Here is an 18868-nt window from a genome sequence, read left to right on the forward strand (position 1 = left end):
GAAAAATAACTAATAAACTAAATTTTCTGCAGTAAATTCAAATGAACAATTCTAAGAAATTTTAATAATAGTCACTAAAATCTCAGTCTAGATAATTATATATTTGATTTGAAAAATAAACTGTAGACTTTAAATGTTCTTCTAAAATTTTATGAAAGTACAATAAAATTTATGATAGATTTAGCATACAACACAATCATGATACACAGAAATACTTATTGAATAATTATTACATTAAACTTTTATTATAAAAGGATATAAACCTAGTATTTTGTTTTATTTTTATGAAATGTAAGTTTAATAAAAACTGATGGCATATGCAATAAACATTTACAAAATTTAGACAAGTCCATGTAAGTAGAGTGTAAGTATATATGTATATATATATGTTTGTGTAATGTATATGTGAATGCATATGTGTGTACATATAATGTGTTCTATTTCAGAAATGCTACATTAGAATTTTAGGTTGATTCCTTGGAACTCTTTATTCTAGAAATATATAAGTATCTCTAAAAATTTTAAAGCATATTTAAATTGACCTCTGACTCAGGAGATAAACCTTGACAGAGGTAAAGATCTTCTACAGAAATTTCTAGTAAGCTAGTACGTACTTACAGAGTAGGTAAATCCCTCACCCCTTAGTAAGATAAAACTTCTCAGAATAAATTGTGTTTAAGTACTATCCATAATTTCCTTAGAAGTCCATGATGTGGCAAGCTTAACAGCCTTTGTTTTTGCAACCTAGTTACTTTTCTCAGGACACGTGTGTTAAAATAATTCAAGAGAAGCTGACAAACTGGGAGGTCTGACAAACTAAAAATTATATATGTAAAATTCCTTCTCTCTCTCTCTCTCTCTCTCTCCCTCCCTCCCTCCCTCTTTGTATGCATGCACGTGCACCTGTTTCTTTCTCTGTCTCCAACCCCACTGGTTTTTTTCTATAATAGTTGTTATGGATTGGTAAACACAGGGCAATAATGCCTTTGGGTGGTTTGCTCTGCCTAGGAAATTAGAACCTTGAACTCCAAAAGAATGAAGGTGACACATCTGAATCCCAGGAGCACACTCTAGTTTTTCCCTACAATTATCAAGTACAGTTTGATCTAAACAATATGCTAAAACTCATGAAAGGCAGATACATTGTATTTATATATCATTTCATACAAATGTTATATTTCACACTAAACAATAAGCCACCTTTTACGAATATTTTCCGTATCAATAAAATATATCAAAAATATCAATAAAATATAAATATAAAAAATTAAAAATAATAATTAAACAACAATAACATTAAAAAATTGTAGGTTAATACCAAAAGGTCACTGGTATCGATATTTTGAAGTCAATAAAAGAATCACTAATTAGGGAAATGAAAGTTTGAAATGAGAGTCACTACCAATAACATATGATTCAATTCACCAGGAAAATGATAATTCTAATTTTTTATGCACCTAATTAAAAGTATCTCAAAAATATAAAGCAAAAATTGACTGAAGTAAAAGGAGACACAGATCCACTATCCTAATGGGAAAATTTAACTCATCTCTCTCTGTAAATGATAGACATTAAATATCAGTAAGAATTTTTAAAAGTTCAACATAATCAACACCTAAATATAATCGATAAATTATCCAACTTTACCCCTAATAACTAAGAAAATATATACCCTTTTCTCTACCATGCAAGGTCCACTCATGAAAACTGTTCTCATTCAAATCTCGAAAGCAAGTCTCAAGAAATGAAAAAAAAAATCATATGTTAAGTTACAAATAAAGAATACACATAGTTTTGGAAGATTCTAATTGTTTGGAAATTAATAGCAATCCCTATATAAATTAAAGAATAAAATTTTTTTAATAAAATCAGAAAGATAAAGAAATGACAAAATTATACAATAAAACTTGTGAATCTAATTAAAATTACAGTACAGAACTTTCTATAATGCAACTTAGCAAGTTAGAAAAACTAAAACAGAATGTAATAAAATATCAAAGGACAAAGAGAAAATTATAAAAATAAAATTAAAAATATATGATCAATTTATCAACAAAAGTGAGATTCACAAAATAAGATTCATAAATCTTTAAGATTTACAAACTAAGATCAATGAAGAAAGAGAGAAGGCAAAAAACAGATCACATTAGGAAAGCAAAATAGTGTGAAAAAAGGGGACAGCAATATTAAAAAATAATGGATGGAAATTGTGAAATCTTTATCCCAATAAATTCGAAAACTTGCACTTCCAAAAAAAACATAATATTTGCCAAAACTGACTCAAAACAAAAAACTTAAGTATTACTCTAATCATCACAAAACCCAATATGGTTTTTAAAAATCATCCTACAAAAAAGGGCAGGTCCAAGCAGTCCTACCTTCTAACATTCAAGGAACAAATTCACCACAATTATTGTAAAGTCCAGAAAGAGAACACATCTATGTTACTTTAACCAAATCTCTTAACCTTGGTACCAACATAAAAATAATATTAAAGGTAGAATTATAAGCAAATCTCACATATAAATATAGATGCAAATATCTTAAAATAGATACCTTCACACCAAATTAAGAACAACTAAAGGTGATAATACACCTTGAATAATTTAAACTTACCACAGGAATTTATTGTTTTTTAGTATGAGAAAAAAATTATAAACTGACTAATTTGTATATGAGAAAATCAAGTAATCATCCCAATGGTTACCAAAATGGGGATTAAGGAATCACAACCTGTTATGTTAAAAAACATCTCACCAAAATAAACAGAAAATAGAGTTTTCTCAATGTGACAATCCTTAACCATTATAAAACTGGAAAAAAACACATAATGTGAAATATTTAAAGTATTTATTTTATGACTAGAAACAAGTAAAAGGCATCCATTTTTACTGACGTCATTTCATATTCTGCTGGAGACACTGTCCAGTGCAAGAAGTCAAAGAAAATTAAGGGGATAGCAAAAAATAAGTCAGATCCTTTTTTATAAATGATATAGTAAAAAGAATCTACAAGTAGATTTATAAAAATTTTAGATTGTACAAAATTATTAAAATTAACAATGGAAAATTTGCTTCTATACAAAATTAATATCTGAAATTTTATTGCACTTTAATGTTAGAACTAAAAGCATTTCTAATATTTAATTAAAATATATCACTTAACATAGAAACAAAACCTCTAATGTACCTAAGGGGTAAAATCTAAGAAAATGTGGGTAAAATTTTTACAGAGTAAAATGCATTTATAATATTTATATATAGTTTATATATTTTATGTATAGTTTATGTTGAGTATACATAAAAATTACTGATATATATTGGAGGAGACATTAATAAATCAAGAGATATGTACTCATACTCAATATAACAAGATCCCATATTTATCATAAATGAGATATAAATTCAATTCTAATCAAAATTTCAATAGGATTTGGTAGAAATTAATAAACATAAATTTAAGTCATAAAATGCCAAGAATAGTCAAGGAATTCCCAAAGAGTAAGACTTATCTGCCACATAATTTTCAAGTATTATTTTTAAAGATGCCATATATGTCAGTGTCATATGACAGCACTTTAATCAATGCTATTTTCAACCCATGTGACTGCAGAATTTAGAGCTGAGATTATATATAGGATTCCTATAAACTTACAAAAAAACCCATAAAGTATCCAGATGATAAATGGACATACACAGAGGCAATTTACAGAGAAGGAAATATGAAAGCCTAATAATTATTTTTATGATATCACCTATTGAAATGTCAAATACATGTAACTTAAAATATAATTTTTAGCAATTCACACATATGTGATGACGTTGTCAAGAAAGACAAAACATAAAACAAAATTGAGGCTAGTAGTCCTCTAGATGGAAGAAGAGGATGTTGATTTTTGTCAGGGAAAGGCCAGTAGGAATTCTACAATGACCAGAAAGTTCTGGATTAAAGGTGATTAGTGGGCACACAAATATTTTTTTCTTATTCCTTATGTGTCACATGTTTCTTATATTTTTATGATATATTTTCATATAAAAAGCACAATTTAAGGAGTATCATGGTAAATTATTAAAAAAAATTAAAAAGACAAAAATGTAGTATAAAAAGTTTCCAGAGAGACCTTGCTTCAGCAGCACATAATACTAAAAGTGGAAAGACACAGAGAAGATTAGCATAGTCCCTGGACAAGGATGACACAAAATGCTTCCAGAGAGAGTAAACCTTTTTACTCATAACAAACTCAACCACAGTAGTATATACTACAGAAAGCTAAATAAAACCATTTTCAGAAATGCAAGCAGTGAAAATCTACCATGCAATGACCTTCTAAGAGTGAATTACTCTTAAGTGTATTCTTGCACACTAATAAATTCATCAATGAAGAATCATGAAATATAAGAAATAATGATGAGAAAGAAAACTGGTAAAATGTATAGTTAATACTAATAATCATTAACAAAAAACAAAACTCAACAAAACAAAAATGGGCCTTTCTCTGATTTTTCATTCTGAATGGAAATAAATTTGATTCAAGAAAGAGTTAGGTGGTCCCATTTTAGTGTATGGCACAAGATGTATTTTTCACTGCAGGTTCTGCCAGAGTCTTTCATTGGCGAAACAGACTGTTCAAATTATACACACACAGCAATTGTGTGTGTGTGTGTGTGTGTGGCTGTGCACACACACTATAGATCCAACAAATCCTAAAGAAAGCATAAGTAGAACACACTGTACCCACCCTCCTTTATACAAAGGTGTTCTGGCTAAGCTTTCAGTAAGTACATGTAATATTTTTAATATTTGCTATCTAAATGCTACATGGGAAGATGAAGGGTTATGTTGATCAAATTCTGTATCATTTTAACCATCTTCCCTCCTTGCTTGGCTTTAGTATACACAGGTTGATTAGTAATGTAGTTTCGACTATTGTGCTTACTCACAAGATCACAATTGGGGTTAAAAAGAATAAGAATCTTCATTTTTTTTCAGCAATTTCAAGGTATTAGTTTCAGAATTCAGGCCTTTTCTAGGGCCAAGTAAGATGTATCTCACATCAAACTTATTTCAAATTTGGCCTCTGGCATTAAGGAGAATATAAGGTCCAGCAAGTCCATTGTTTGAGATTTCCTTTGAAGTATTAGGTAACAGGTATGGATTGAATTATCTTCCCAGATGCTTACCTTTAATTCTTTCTGTATGAAATGCTAGGGCTCTGTTATTTAAGACTGCAACATGAAAACAGAGCCAAAAATATATTCTGGTTGTTTTGGAGCAATGAAGTTTAATGAAGGCCCAGTTTATGAAAAATTTGAAGATGGTAAAAAATTGTAAGACCCTAAAGCACACTTTACGTTGAAATTCGGAAGGCTTAGGGAATGTGCCAACTGGAACTGAAGTCATACCATAGAATAAACATTGCATTATTGAATATCTACTTATATATTTGTATCTTGTGAATATAATGTTGCTGCCATGAAAGTATGCGGGTGCTTAATAAAAGTCATTTCACTTAAAAGATGAGCCAGTATGGAGCTGTTGCAGATAGAGGCTAGGATATAGGTTGACACAAAGAAAGAGGTTATGAAGTTTAAATGAGGTGAGAAGAATGAAGCTTCTCTTCTGCCCTCAGCCCTCTCCATGTTTTCTACCCACTTTTCTTTTTTTCTTTCATTTTTTTATACCAATTCTTGCCAAAATTAAGTTGATACTTGATTTCCTTATCTAGTAATCTCTGCATGAAATGCTTACTGGTCACAAGCCTGTAGAAGAGGAAGGGTCAGTGGCAGAATACACTGCTGAGCTACTCCTTAGACACTGATTCCATTTAGAATTTTTCAAAAATAGGATGCTTACGCTTTTGATTTGTTGATGCTGCTAGATTTTGTTTCTGCCACTATTACTGGAAGGAAGAACGACAGTGGTCCCACAAGTTTCTAATTTCTATTCTGACATATATGCCCAGGGGCATATCACTCTCCCCCCATTGGAGTTGCTTAAGATTTTATACTTCCATAAAACCTGGACTTGGTATAGGAGAAGATGTCTACTCTTGTAATCCAGATGTTTGCCTCATATTCTGCTCAATTTTCAAGGATGATCAAGAGCAGGGACTTCCATTCTCTTATGAAAATCCTTTATCCTCAGCTTTTGAGCCATTTACAAGATTCCAATGGAAAAAAAGGATATTTATCATGTGAAAATTACATAATTTTTAACATGTTTGAATATTGTAGTCAATTTATATATATGTGCATATATATATATATATATATATATATATATACACTTACATATATAGAAAGTGCAGTCTTTGTCAGAAAATATATATTTAAATTAGCTATATTGATAAAAATGACAATTATTGGAAGGATTTAGAGATATTGCTCAGAATCCAAGAAAAGAAATGTAGCAAAAATCCATGAGGCTCTGGAATCAGGAAATACAATGTTGAGAACTCAGGCCATAACATAATACAGATGTTTAGGGATTAAAGCTTTGGATAGTAGAAGCTTGTTAATATTGAATCACGAATAGGTCAGTTCTTTATTAACTAGAAAACAATATACAACTGAAGTGAGTTTGTCATAAAGGGTATCCATATTAGATGAAAGGATAGAAATCATCCAAAAATGTTCTCTAACCCCTCCTACGTAAGGATTTCCTTGATATTCATACATGTATTGAAGGATTGACATTTAATGCTCAAACTATCCATATATGCACACACACACACACACACCCCTATATATAACTAATTGATTGAAGTTTTCATTTTCCTGATCATCGTTTTTACATATAAACAAAACTTGCATTTCTTCTCTATTTTTTGCTTCTATAAAGTTGAAAGTTGCTTGGATTTTCTTCCTTTAAGTTACTATGTAACTTTGATAATGTAGGCTTTCCAAATACTACAAGACATGAACTATATTATTTTTCTTAAAAAAATGCTTCATGTTTGACATTGTCAACGTAGGTTTGATGGCTAAGTCACTTACTATTGAATTTTGGTACTTCAGGTTAAGGGAATTTAAGATTTTTCTATAGAAGAGGTGACAGTCATTCTGCAGCAGTTCTTGAAAGCTGATGAAACCGCCTAAGTGACAAAAATGGGGTCCGGTTGAAGCTAACCAATTTGGAAAATTGGGGGAATGGAGGATGGCTAAGTGGATAAAGCATTATTAATACAGTTCTAAGTAGGGTCCAATTTCACAAGAGATGTCAGAAATCCAAAACCACTACTCTGTGGGTTTACAGTGTGAAGTTTTTTAAAGTTTCCTTCTGAAGTATACAAAAATTTGCCTACCAATAAGATGGGATTAACCTAAGGCCCATAAACATCCAGAATTTTATTTGTATTATTTGTATTTGTATTATTTGTATTTATTTGTATTATTTTTTACACAAAGTTTGGTCTCTTTGAGAACATGTTAAATCCAGAGAATAGACGAAAGTAATTCTTAAGAAACATTACTCAAATTCCCTTGGCAACATATATCTTTGTCAAGTCACAAAAAATAATTTGCTAAATCTTGGATTATTCTTTTTTAAAAATAAGAGGGGAGTAATCATTTTAAGATAGAGAATTGCTCAAAAGCTTATAAATAATGTGGAATATCCATTTATCAATCCTGGCCTTTTTACAGTAATTTTGGTATTTTTCATCATGCTCTGTAAGATCTATTTTTAATCTATTGGACAATAATTCATGAGAAATTTGGAAGAACTCTGGTGTTTTGATCTTGAATTCAATATGGCATCTGAAGAGATCTAATAATTTTTAATAAAGCACAGCTTCCATTTCAACCTTCTTCTTGTTAAATGATTTATTTTAAAAATTTTTCTAAATTAAAATTTTTTTTTCTTATTTGAGAGAGAAAGAGAGAGATCAAGAGCAGGGAGGGACAGAGAGAGAGAGGAAAAGAGAAGATCTCAAGAAGCCTCTGCGCTGACAGCCAGGCTCAAACTCACAAATCATGAGGTCATTATCTGAGTGGAAATGAAGAGTCCTACTCTTAACCCACTGAGTCACCCAGGTGCCCATTCTTGTCAAATGATTTAAATGAAACTCGTGACTTCTTCAGCCTAATCTGGAGCCTCATACGTGATAAAATCAAAATTGCTTATGGAGATAAAGTATGTTACAAATGAATAATATTTTTAGGAGAGAATATTGAGGGGGGTAACCAAAGATTAACTCCTAGTTTTCTTATTAAACAAAAGTATCAGAGAAAAAATAACAGGAAATCTACTCAAGGTGCTGAATCTGTTCAAGAATTAACTTTATGGTTCTCAAAAAGTTATAAGCTAAATTTATACATTTCCTAAGTTCTTACATGCAAAAGGAGATAGTTGCCACAGTAATTACATTTGTAATTCCTATAGCTGGCAATAACCAGAGAAAGAAGTTTCATGGTGTATAGAGAGGGTAAAAGAACATGGAATGGTGAAGTTCAGCCTTTGGATAAAGGAAGTGAAAAAAAAAGCCTGGGCATTCGAAATATATTTTTGTGGAGAAAAAAGGTAAGATGTGGTTTTTACTGATACCACAATTAAGCACCACACGATATGTTTGAAAATCTAATGATTTATCTAAATAAAAGCATCCTTAAGACAATTTCAATATAAATCATGTCCAAAATATTTACCTTGAATGTTCCTTGGAATGCCTATGTGAGTATGTCAAGTGATATGGATCACTACCTTTCAGCGTAGGGATTTTTATGTAATTGAACCACAGTTGATACACAATTTTAATTTTACATTAGGTTCAGGTGTACAACAATGTTTCAACACAGAATAGGGCACTTTGGCTTTGACTAGCTATAACTTTTAGAAGATGTTCTCCTTAGATCCAGGATTGCACAAATATCAGTATCTCTTCAACTTCAAATATATGCAAAACCAGAAAAAAAATGGGAAGATGGAAATTAATGTGTACTGCTGATTCCCAGTTCAAGCATAGATCTGGAGATATGAATGAATGAATGTTAAAGTTGATAAAGAACTGAAAAGCTGGGTAGAGAGAGTGGCCTAAGATTGAGGAAAAGCAGCAACCTCTCTGGTAGCAGTTGTTTACCACTATGGTCAGAAAGTAGGCTATGGGGCAGATTTTTTTCTCTAACACATTGCCATGGGAATATCATTGCCTACTCCTGCTCTTTCTGGGCAGAAAAAAGATACAAAACTAACATAATGCTAGCACCAGAATTGTTGTGAGGTGCAGGTAGCAATTAATGCAGGATGATTATTCTTCTCCTGACCTTTATTCAAGGCTTAGAGCCAAACCAGGAGAACAGCTTTAATAGGAGTCATTCGCTAAACCACCTAATGAAAGTGAAACAAAGATGATCAAGATTATGACTATGTGAAGTCTCCCACCCATCAGAAACCCTACTGTAATTGCATGTAGGTAAAGTGTATTAAGAATTTTAAAACAATGCATTTTTCATTTATCGATTTTTTTTCTTTTATTCATATCATTTCTTTACTGTTTTCTTTAGAATTTTCATAGACTTTTTGTGTGTGTATGCACAGTAGTAATCCTATAATTGTTATATTTTCTCCCATTTACTACTTCTAAGGACAATATATTCTAGTATAGAATTTAATTTTTTTTTTTGGTTTGAATTATTTTATCTCTGATAGTTCCCAATTAATTTCATATTGTTGTCTTACCTTCTCATTAATCACTGCTCGTAAAAAAGTAGCAAAAAAGAAAAAGCTGTATGTCAATTGATTCAGTTGATTCACCAGGGAAAGTAACTTCCTCTTAGGAAGAGAAATTCACTTTGTCTTAAAGTACGTTAACAGAATAATGGGGTAGTTGAGCATGAAAGACGAGGCTTTCTAAACATAACCCAGATAGAAGGTGTTTACTTTACAAAAAGTCAATTTCTCTACGTAAGAAACAAACAGGATTTTTTTTTTTTTTTTTGGAGTTGGGGCTGGGGGTGGAGAGGGAAGGTGATGGTTAATGCTGGAGAAAGTTATCCTAAGAGGCAAGAGTAAGACACCAATAAAGGGCATAAGAAAGCCAGGGAAAAATTATCTTTTATGTGTAATGGACATCTAATTTTAGGAGAGTGATATTTAGTATGTAAGGTATTTCTTGCCACATCTATTGTTATCATCTGCTAGCCCCATACTTACAAAGAAAGACATTTGTACCGCTAGTTTTGTTTAATGGCATAAATGATGTTTAATTGGGAAAATGGTAATTATAAAGAGGACAGAGAAGGAATTTCAAAAGGGGGCTTAAGGTGAGCAACACTTGTGAAACAAGCTTATAAATGAATTAACCATTAATATATATCTCCTATTAATACTGAATCCTTCTGAAATTCAGAGTAATAGAGAAAATCTCAAAGATGATTTAATTATACTTAAAGATTTCTTATTTAGATATAAAGGGCATCCAATAATGCTGAAGGCCTAGAATCACCTGGAATATGTTTATTTCATAAAGAGCTCTTTAATTTTCAGAGTTTTTATTTGTTGCCTCTTATTTTGTTTAATAAAGGAAATGATCTGGAAAAAAAAAGAATGGCCATCAACTATATTCAGCATGCTCTGTTTATCTCTTCAGAAACTTCTCCTTCATGATGTTTCCCCCCATCACCCCAGTGAAACATGCAGTAAGTACGTCTGTGTCTCAAATATCTTCTTAGAGGGTACATCAGTCATATTGGTTTGGGACCCACCTTAATGACTTCATTTAGCCATAATCACCTACATAATTTACTTATCTCCAAATACAGACACATTCTGAGATACTGGGGGTTAGGATTTCAACATTTGAATTTGGAGGGACACAATTATGCCCATGAAAAGGGACATATGAAACTAGTTTATTTCACAGATTTAATCACTCAGAATCCTAAAGTGCTGGGTTTGGAACTCACAGCTTCAGTAGAAGAATAGAAGAATTTTACCATCTGATGTGACTCTGCTCTGATTATATTTTAGGACTACCATGAAGATATACTAAAAATTCTAACACCCTGGAGGAGTCTAAAATCCCATTCAGTTGCAAATCTTCCTGTCATGGGAGTTGATTGCCAGCTCTAATTTTGAGTGAACGCATTAAACATGATGGTGAAAATATCAATTAAAAAAATCTACTGTCCATACTACGTATGTCTATTTCCATGTGTGTTCTTCCCTAACTTACATTCCACCTACACATAGTTGTTTGTGGCTTCTATTTTGTCAAACTCTTAAAACATTCTTAGTTAAAATCATCTATTTTTTTTTTTCTACTATCCTACCTTGACCTTGTCTTCAGCTTTTGCTCCTTAAAGATTGGGATGTGGGGGGACACTTCTCTCCTTTACCACATAATTCTTTTGTCAGGAATTTCAGGATTTCCTCAAAGTTTGCAGTTCTATGTTTGACATTCTCTAATTTCAACACTGATGTTTTTCATTTTATATTCTCATATTTTTGTAATTTGGGTTGGTTCTTGTATGGATTTGAAAACTTACACTTATTCTAGGCTATTATTCCCAAGAATTTCCCCATTACAAGGTTTGTATCTACCTGAACGCCCCAAAGATCCCAAAAATGCCAGTATTCAGGTTCCTAATTCCTAGTTTTCCCCATTTTTAATACAGTCCTCCTTGACAGTTTGAAATTTAGCAGATAAACTTGTGAACATGAAGTAGTTTTGAGTTAATTCAAAATCATCATCAGGGAAGAAAATTCTTGTCAATAAAATTAAAATCTGTACCCACCAATACTAGTATAGATCATTTCCCTTTAACAGATTGCTTTTGAATTTCAAACATTTTTTTTTCAATTTAAATATTAAGCATTTACAATCAAGTGCTAATTTATTTTCAATCCCACTTCCACTATTTCCCCACCTTTCTTCTTTAATCCAACATTATATGTCAACATTCCTTTTCTTCCAAAATATATTTTATCCTTCCTTTCCCTGGTATTTTTACAATACTATTTACTTGAGCTGGAATATCATATTCTTCCACTGTATCTGTTAAACATTTTTATATCCCCCAGTGTTTCTATTTAGGCAGCTAGCCTCATGAAGAATTTCCAGTCCATCTTCTATAATCTGAGTTTAAGGTCTCAAGGGGCATCTACTAGAGAAATGTTGAGCTCTCCTTATCTTCATGAGCAGAAATCAGCATTAAATACGGACAGCAGTGTAATTCTTCCAAAGGAATTATATTTGAACTCTCTATCAATTCCTCTAATCAGGATTGGCTCCATTGATGAGTAAAGTTGCATAGTGTCCAGCACTTAAAAAGGCCCTACACTTGGGGTTTCATGTTCTATAGACATCATTTAAAAATTATCTTTGAATTGGTGTTTTATAAATGAGTCCTATTAGACAATGCAGGACTGGAATGGGTAGGATCAGATTTAAGTGAGAGCCTTGCAGTGTCTGGGGCTGAGCAAGGTTGCAGCCTCCCTGACGCTGGCAGTTAGCTGAATAGTACCTTCCAAGGGGATTTGATGGGGAACTCTTCACACATTCCCCATCCAGATACTGAGTGCATCCCAGCATGGAATCTGCAATCCTTTGGAGGTCTGCAGGGTTAGGGTGGTGGGCTCTAGAGAAAAAGAAACTGATTCCTGCCCCAAACCAGGGCCCTGCATTTTCACTTTGTACTGGGCCCCGTAAATTATATAGCCAACTATACCTCCAATGAATACCAATTAATCTAAAGTAATAGGGGGAAAGGAGGGGAAAAAAGTATTAGGAACTCCTTTTCTCCCATTCACACAGTTCAACATTTAAAATTAAGTAAGAGTATCATGGGTAAAAAGGCACTTCACAGCCACTGTCGGTATTTTTTGTCATTTGAATGGTTTCAATAAATATTGTTATTCTATTAAGTTGAATTAATATAGTCCTGAAGGTAAGATCTGTACGTATCTGAATAACTAGAAAGCAAATATAAGTGTATTCTGAGAAAAAAGAAAAAAAGATTCTCTAAATAAAAGATATATATAAAAGTTGTTTAAAAAGCAGATGATGTAACTGGCACATTGTAAGTGTTGATGGTTAGTGAGAATAAAAGACTTTTTAAGGAGATGGGTGAGGTCTTTGTTATATAATTATATATCAGAAAATATCTCTCATTGCTCAATAAAATTCACAACCACTTGAGCAGTAATTTTGTGAAGAGTAACAAAGGGGGACCTACCAAAGTAGTGCACTAGGGGGCTGATCAGTGGTAGCCTATGAACCCAGCATAGTCGAACTGTGTTATTTCACCAGGACTAAGAACTCAGCCCAAACATGTGAGCTTCCTGTACCATCTTTGCTGCAGAGAACAGGATAAAAATGAACTATCACTAAAAATAAGGGCAGACACTTAGAAATGATTAAATATGTTATGGACATATCATATACACCATAAAAACTCTACTGAGACAGATACTATTAACATACAGATAAGGAACCTAAGGCACAGAGAGGTGATTTGCACACCACACAGAGATTACAAGTGGAATAGCCAGGATTTGAACTATGTATGACTCTTCATCTCAGGACCTATGCCCTTAACCTCTACATCTCTCTATTGATTCTCAGTTTCCTAATATAGGTGAATGTAATTTCAAGTTTTTCCTCAGACAACATCTGACTTATACTAACTTGGATCTTTTTTCTCTCATTCTTAGTCAACATGGGGAAACAGCCAAAAATGCAAAACCATTCTAATACGTTAGGAGTCAGTCCTCTCTCTCTCTCTCTCTCTCAATTGCTTGAAAGCGTGTAGTCATATTTCTGATAGACCAGTAGCAATAAGACTAGATTTTTGAAAGTTTATACTATAGTTATTTTATGTTTATTTTAGTCTGTAATTTGTATCTTTTGAGTGATATTATAAATGATGATATTTGTTCAGGGTTGGTCAATATGATATTTTCCAATTAGATAATCATTTTAACTTCTAATATCATTTTTCGTAGTATATTGTCCAAAAACGGGTAAAGGTATTCTAGATTAGACTTCGCAATTACTATTATACTGAGATTGTACTGAGGACTCCACAGCACACCATTTGACAGGTGGTATTTATTAAATACATGACATTAGAGAAGGCAGAAAATAACAAAGGCAGAGACAGACATGATAAACATGTCTGTATTTCACCTATGAATTTTAGTTTTCAGTGACTTTGACAGTTAAGATAATGCGAGGCTAGTGTCACTGCTGAATTTTTTTTTAAGTTTGTTCAGAAATTCATTTTTCTTACCTTCGAGTTAAAGAGTCAGTGTTTCTAGCCAAGATAGACAATAACAGGGTCACACAAGGTATAGGAAACTACAGAATATAAATTATTTTTGTGACTTTGACTAAAAATAAAAACAGATTCTCATATTGGTGTATATTTTAAAAATACTAGAATGTATTAAACACTTATTATGTGTCAGGAAATATGATCCTAAAAAGACAGCGCTCTCTCTGCTTAAATTGCCTTAATATATTTTCTTGATCTACCCTAAAAATACACTCTATCATTCTGTTATTTTTCCCTGCTCTGACTTAACATAATCATATATTCCTTTTCTTTGACTTTGTTTGCATAAAAGTAAATGATGGTTAATCAATCACCCTTTTCTCCCTACTTTCCAGGAGTCAGCCTGCCTTTGCACTCAACCAACTTTCCTTCTCTAGACAAATTTATTACGAGTAGCTCTGCTTCTCTTTGGAGAGGTGTGCAAGAAGTCTAAAACTTCAACTGAGGTGTGCCCTGCTGAACCTTATTCAAATGGCCTGGGGATCTCACCGGTGGATGTAGATAAATAGCCATGGCCTTTGCAGTATGAGCTCTTGATATTCTATTGGCTATATTTAGCTTTACCTTTTATTGCAGGAGATGCTGAAGCTGAATGCAATCTTCCTGACGCAATGTTGAACAAAATAACATGTCCTACTTTTCTTTTTTTAAAGCTGTTGATTTCAGTAAGTCCCATAGAGCATTTAGGCGTGAGCTTCTAGCTGTAACTTAATGCTAAGTAGACAACACTGGATAAACTACCCCGACTTCCATTTGGGATTAAAAGCAAGGACAGGAATAGTAAATATTCAAACTTAGATGCATGTGGTTGTCCCCAGACTTAGGAATCAGGGTCCTATATGGTCTCACATGAATTCTAGGTTTATAAACTATGTATGAGAGCCAAATAGAAGTTTTCCCATGAAAAGGTGTCTGATTTTATTAAAACACAAAAAGAACTGATGGCTCACTCTTATTGTTGTGAAAATATGCCAATTTCTTAAGTTAGTTAAAATACTCATGAAACTATTGCAAACCCGAAGGGTAAGAAAGCAATTTAAAAGGCCTGAAATTAAAGCACTGCCCCTGGAAACCAATAAATCAACGGGAAACTAGAGTGGATTCTGTCGTACTGTCAGAATGAAAATGAAAAGGAATGCAGAAGACACATAAACTAAAAGTGGAAAGAGTTTTCCTTAAGACAAATGAGAAATCTTAAGAGACAGATTAGATACATATAAAATGAAAAGTGAGATACTGATAGCCAAAAAGACCGATATAAAAAAAAATGTAGGCTTACTTACATTACTGCTTTTAGGGAAGACACTGGACAATGTGTCTTAATTAGTAATGTGGTCTGGGATTAATAAAGCAGCACATTCTCAAGACAGCTCTCTTTCAGTACAATTGTGGTATTCAAAAGAAAAACTGAAACTAAGTGATTTGATTACTTTCCTTTTCTAAGAGATAATTTGCACATGTGGAAATATCCCTCAAGATATTTTAAAGTATCATAGATCAAATGTTTACGTCAATTTAGTTTAAATGCAAAAAGCATGGATTCTGAAATAGACTGTTTTGATAAATAAATTTATAAATAAATCTAACTTTATTTATTTATTTATTTATTTATTTATTTATTTAATAAATATCAGTCTCTGCTAGGCTCCTAAATACCACCAAATTTATATTCTGGGACATAAATTTTGCTGGGAAGCTTGTTGAGGGCTAGGATTTAGCTTGTTTTTATTTATTTATTTTTTATATTTTAAATATTTGGTAGTACACGGCTGGTGCAATAACAGTTTTATTTCACATTAAGCTCTATAAAAGTGATATTCATGAGAGACTTGGCACTGGTTCTAAACAATTTCTGATGTCCTAAACAACTTAGCACCACTCCATTGAGAAATACCTGACTGAAATTTCCATTTGAATCCCAACTTTACCTATGCTTTGATCCAAATTTATCATACTAGAAAATTAAAGCTAGAACTTGGCGTACTAGGTTAACATCATCAATTCAGTCCACCAGCCATTTGCTGAAGTTCCAGTATCGTGTATTTTTTATTGAGGCTTTTAGCACTTGATGCCAATGCCAAAACTGTTCAGTTAAGCTGATGCCAAATTCTTGCACAGAAATTGTGATACGATAAATGTTGTAGTTGAACCCATTAAGATTTGGTATACTTTGTTATTCAGCAACAGTAAGCGAAGCACAGAGCAAAGAATTTCATAAAAAGCTTTGGCTTGCAATCTTAATATTCTGCTTTGTTGAGATAGTCTGAACCATGGCGTGAATTATTTTAGCCGCTCTTCAGGTCCTCAATTGTATGACAATGCAGTATAAAGGCCTGCTATGATTCTAAACCCTTATATCAATCCTGGATCTTAAAATCTGCAGAAATTTAGAAAGGAAGAAACAACAAACTGGACCAAACCATTCCACTCACAATCTATACATACTCAACCCCAGAAAAAAGTTTTTGTTTTTTTTTTTACATTTTTCTCACTGCTGTGAACAAAATATCTTATTCCGCATCATTATCCTTACTAGCACTCTGGTACAGAAAAAAAATCCATGATATTTGTGTATTTATTGCACAACAAAAACTCTACTGAAACACTTATTACCTTTTTTTTCAATATATGAAATTTATTGTCAAATTGGTTTCCATAAAACACCCAGTGCTCATCCCAAGAGGTGCCCTCCTCAATGCCCATTACCCACTGTCCCCTCCCTCCCACCCCCAATCAACCCACAGTTTGTTCTCAGTTTTTAAGAGTCTCTTATGCTTTGGCTCTCTCCCACTCTAACCTCTTTTTTTTTTTTTTTTCCTTCCCCTCCCCCATGGGTTTCTGTTATGTTTCTCAGGATCCACATAAGAGTGAAACCATATGGTATCTGTCTTTCTCTGTATGGCTTATTTCACTTAGCATCACACTCTCCACTTCCATCCATGTTGCTACAAAGGGCCCTATTTCGTTCTTTCTCATTGCCACGTAGTACTCCATTGTGTATATAAACCACAATTTCTTTATCCATTCATCAGTTGATGGACATTTAGGCTCTTTCCATAATTTGGCTATTGTTGAGAGTGCTGCTATAAACATTGGGGTACAAGTGCCTGTATGCATCAGTACTCCTATATCCCTTGGGTAAATTCCTAGCAGTGCTATTGCTGGGTCATAGGGTAGGTCTATTTTTAACTTTTTTGAGGAACCTCCACACTGTTTTCCAGAGTGGCTGCACCAATTTGCATTCCCACCAACAGTGCAAGAGGGTTCCCGTTTCTCCACATCCTCACCAGCATCTATAGTCTCCTGATTTGTTCATTTTGGCCACTCTGACTGGTGTGAGGTGATATCTGAGTGTGGTTTTGATTTGTATTTCCCTGATAAGGAGCAACATTGAGCATCTTTTCATGTGCCTGTTGGCCATCCGGATGTCTTCTTTAGAGAAGTGTCTATTCATGTTTTCTGCCCATTTCTCCACTGGGTTATTTGTTTTTCGGGTGTGGAGTTTGGTGAGCTCTTTATAGATTTTGGATACTAGCCCTTTGTCCGATATGTCATTTGCAAATATCTTTTCCCATTCCATTGGTTGCCTTTTAGTTTTGTTGGTTGTTTCCTTTGCTGTGCAGAAGCTTTTTATCTTCATAAGGCCCCAGTAGTTCATTTTTGCTTTTAATTCCCTTGCCTTTGGGGATGTGTCAAGTAAGAAATTGCTGCGGCTGAGGTCAGAGAGGTCTTTTCCTGCTTTCTCCTCTAGGGTTTTGATGGTTTCCTGTCTCACATTCAGGTCCTTTATCCCTTTTGAGTTTATTTTTGTGAATGGTGTGAGAAAGTGGTCTAGTTTCAATCTTCTGCATGTTGCTGTCCAGTTCTCCCAGCACCATTTGTTAAAGAGACTTTTTTCCATTGGATGTTCTTTCCTGCTTTGTCAAAGATGAGTTGGCCATACGTTTGTGGGTCTAGTTCTGGGGTTTCTATTCTATTCCGTTGGTCTATGTGTCTGTTTTTGTGCCAATACCATGCTGTCTTGATGATGACAGCTTTGTAGTAGAGGCTAAAGTCTGGGATTGTGATGCCTCCTGCTTTGGTCTTCTTCAAAATTACTTTGGCTATTCGGGGCCTTTTGTGGTTCCATATGAATTTTAGGATTGCTTGTTCTAGCTTCGAGAAGAATGCTGGTGCAATTTTGATTGGGATTGCATTGAACGTGTAGATAGCTTTGGGTAGTATTGACATTTTGACAATATTTATTCTTCCAACCCATGAGCACGGAATGTTTTTCCATTTCTTTATATCTTCTTCAATTTCCTTCATAAGCTTTCTATAGTTTTCAGCATACAGATCTTGCACATCTTTGGTTAGATTTATTCCTAGGTATTTTATGCTTCTTGGTGCAATTGTGAATGGGATCAGTTTCTTCATTTGTCTTTCTGTTGCTTCATTGTTAGTGTATAAGAATGCAACTGATTTCTGTACATTGATTTTGTATCCTACAACTTTGCTGAATTCATGTATCAGTTCTAGCAGACTTCTGGTGGAGTCTATCGGATTTACCATGTATAATATCATGTCATCTGCAAAAAGTGAAAGCTTGACTTCAT

General features: G+C 33.2%; 1 protein-coding gene and 1 non-coding gene across 15 annotated transcripts in view; both read left to right on the forward strand.

The window, feature by feature from the left end:
• The window catches only part of CYLC2 (cylicin 2), a 43357-nt gene extending 32228 nt beyond the window's left edge, over positions 1-11129 (forward strand). For 6 of the 14 annotated variants that reach the window (XM_081790925.1, XM_081790919.1, XM_081790928.1 and 3 more), the window contains 3 exons: positions 8383-8520; positions 10520-10634; positions 10966-11129. The gene's annotated coding sequence lies outside the window, so the exon portion shown is untranslated. Of the gene's footprint in view, positions 1-8382; positions 8521-9271; positions 9410-10519; positions 10639-10965 lie in introns of all 14 variants that reach the window. The other 8 variants (XM_081790923.1, XM_060609158.3, XM_060609160.3 and 5 more) reach the window with 6 other exon arrangements.
• LOC132664017 (U6 spliceosomal RNA) lies at positions 4122-4227 on the forward strand. The gene has a single exon (XR_009603388.1). It is a non-coding gene; the product is annotated as a U6 spliceosomal RNA (small nuclear RNA).
• Positions 11130-18868: the final 7739 nt, after the last annotated feature.

This window comes from Panthera onca, chromosome D4 (genome assembly GCF_046562875.1).
Source record: "Panthera onca isolate mPanOnc1 chromosome D4, mPanOnc1 haplotype 2, whole genome shotgun sequence".
In the NCBI taxonomy this organism is placed as follows: Eukaryota; Metazoa; Chordata; class Mammalia; order Carnivora; family Felidae; genus Panthera; species Panthera onca.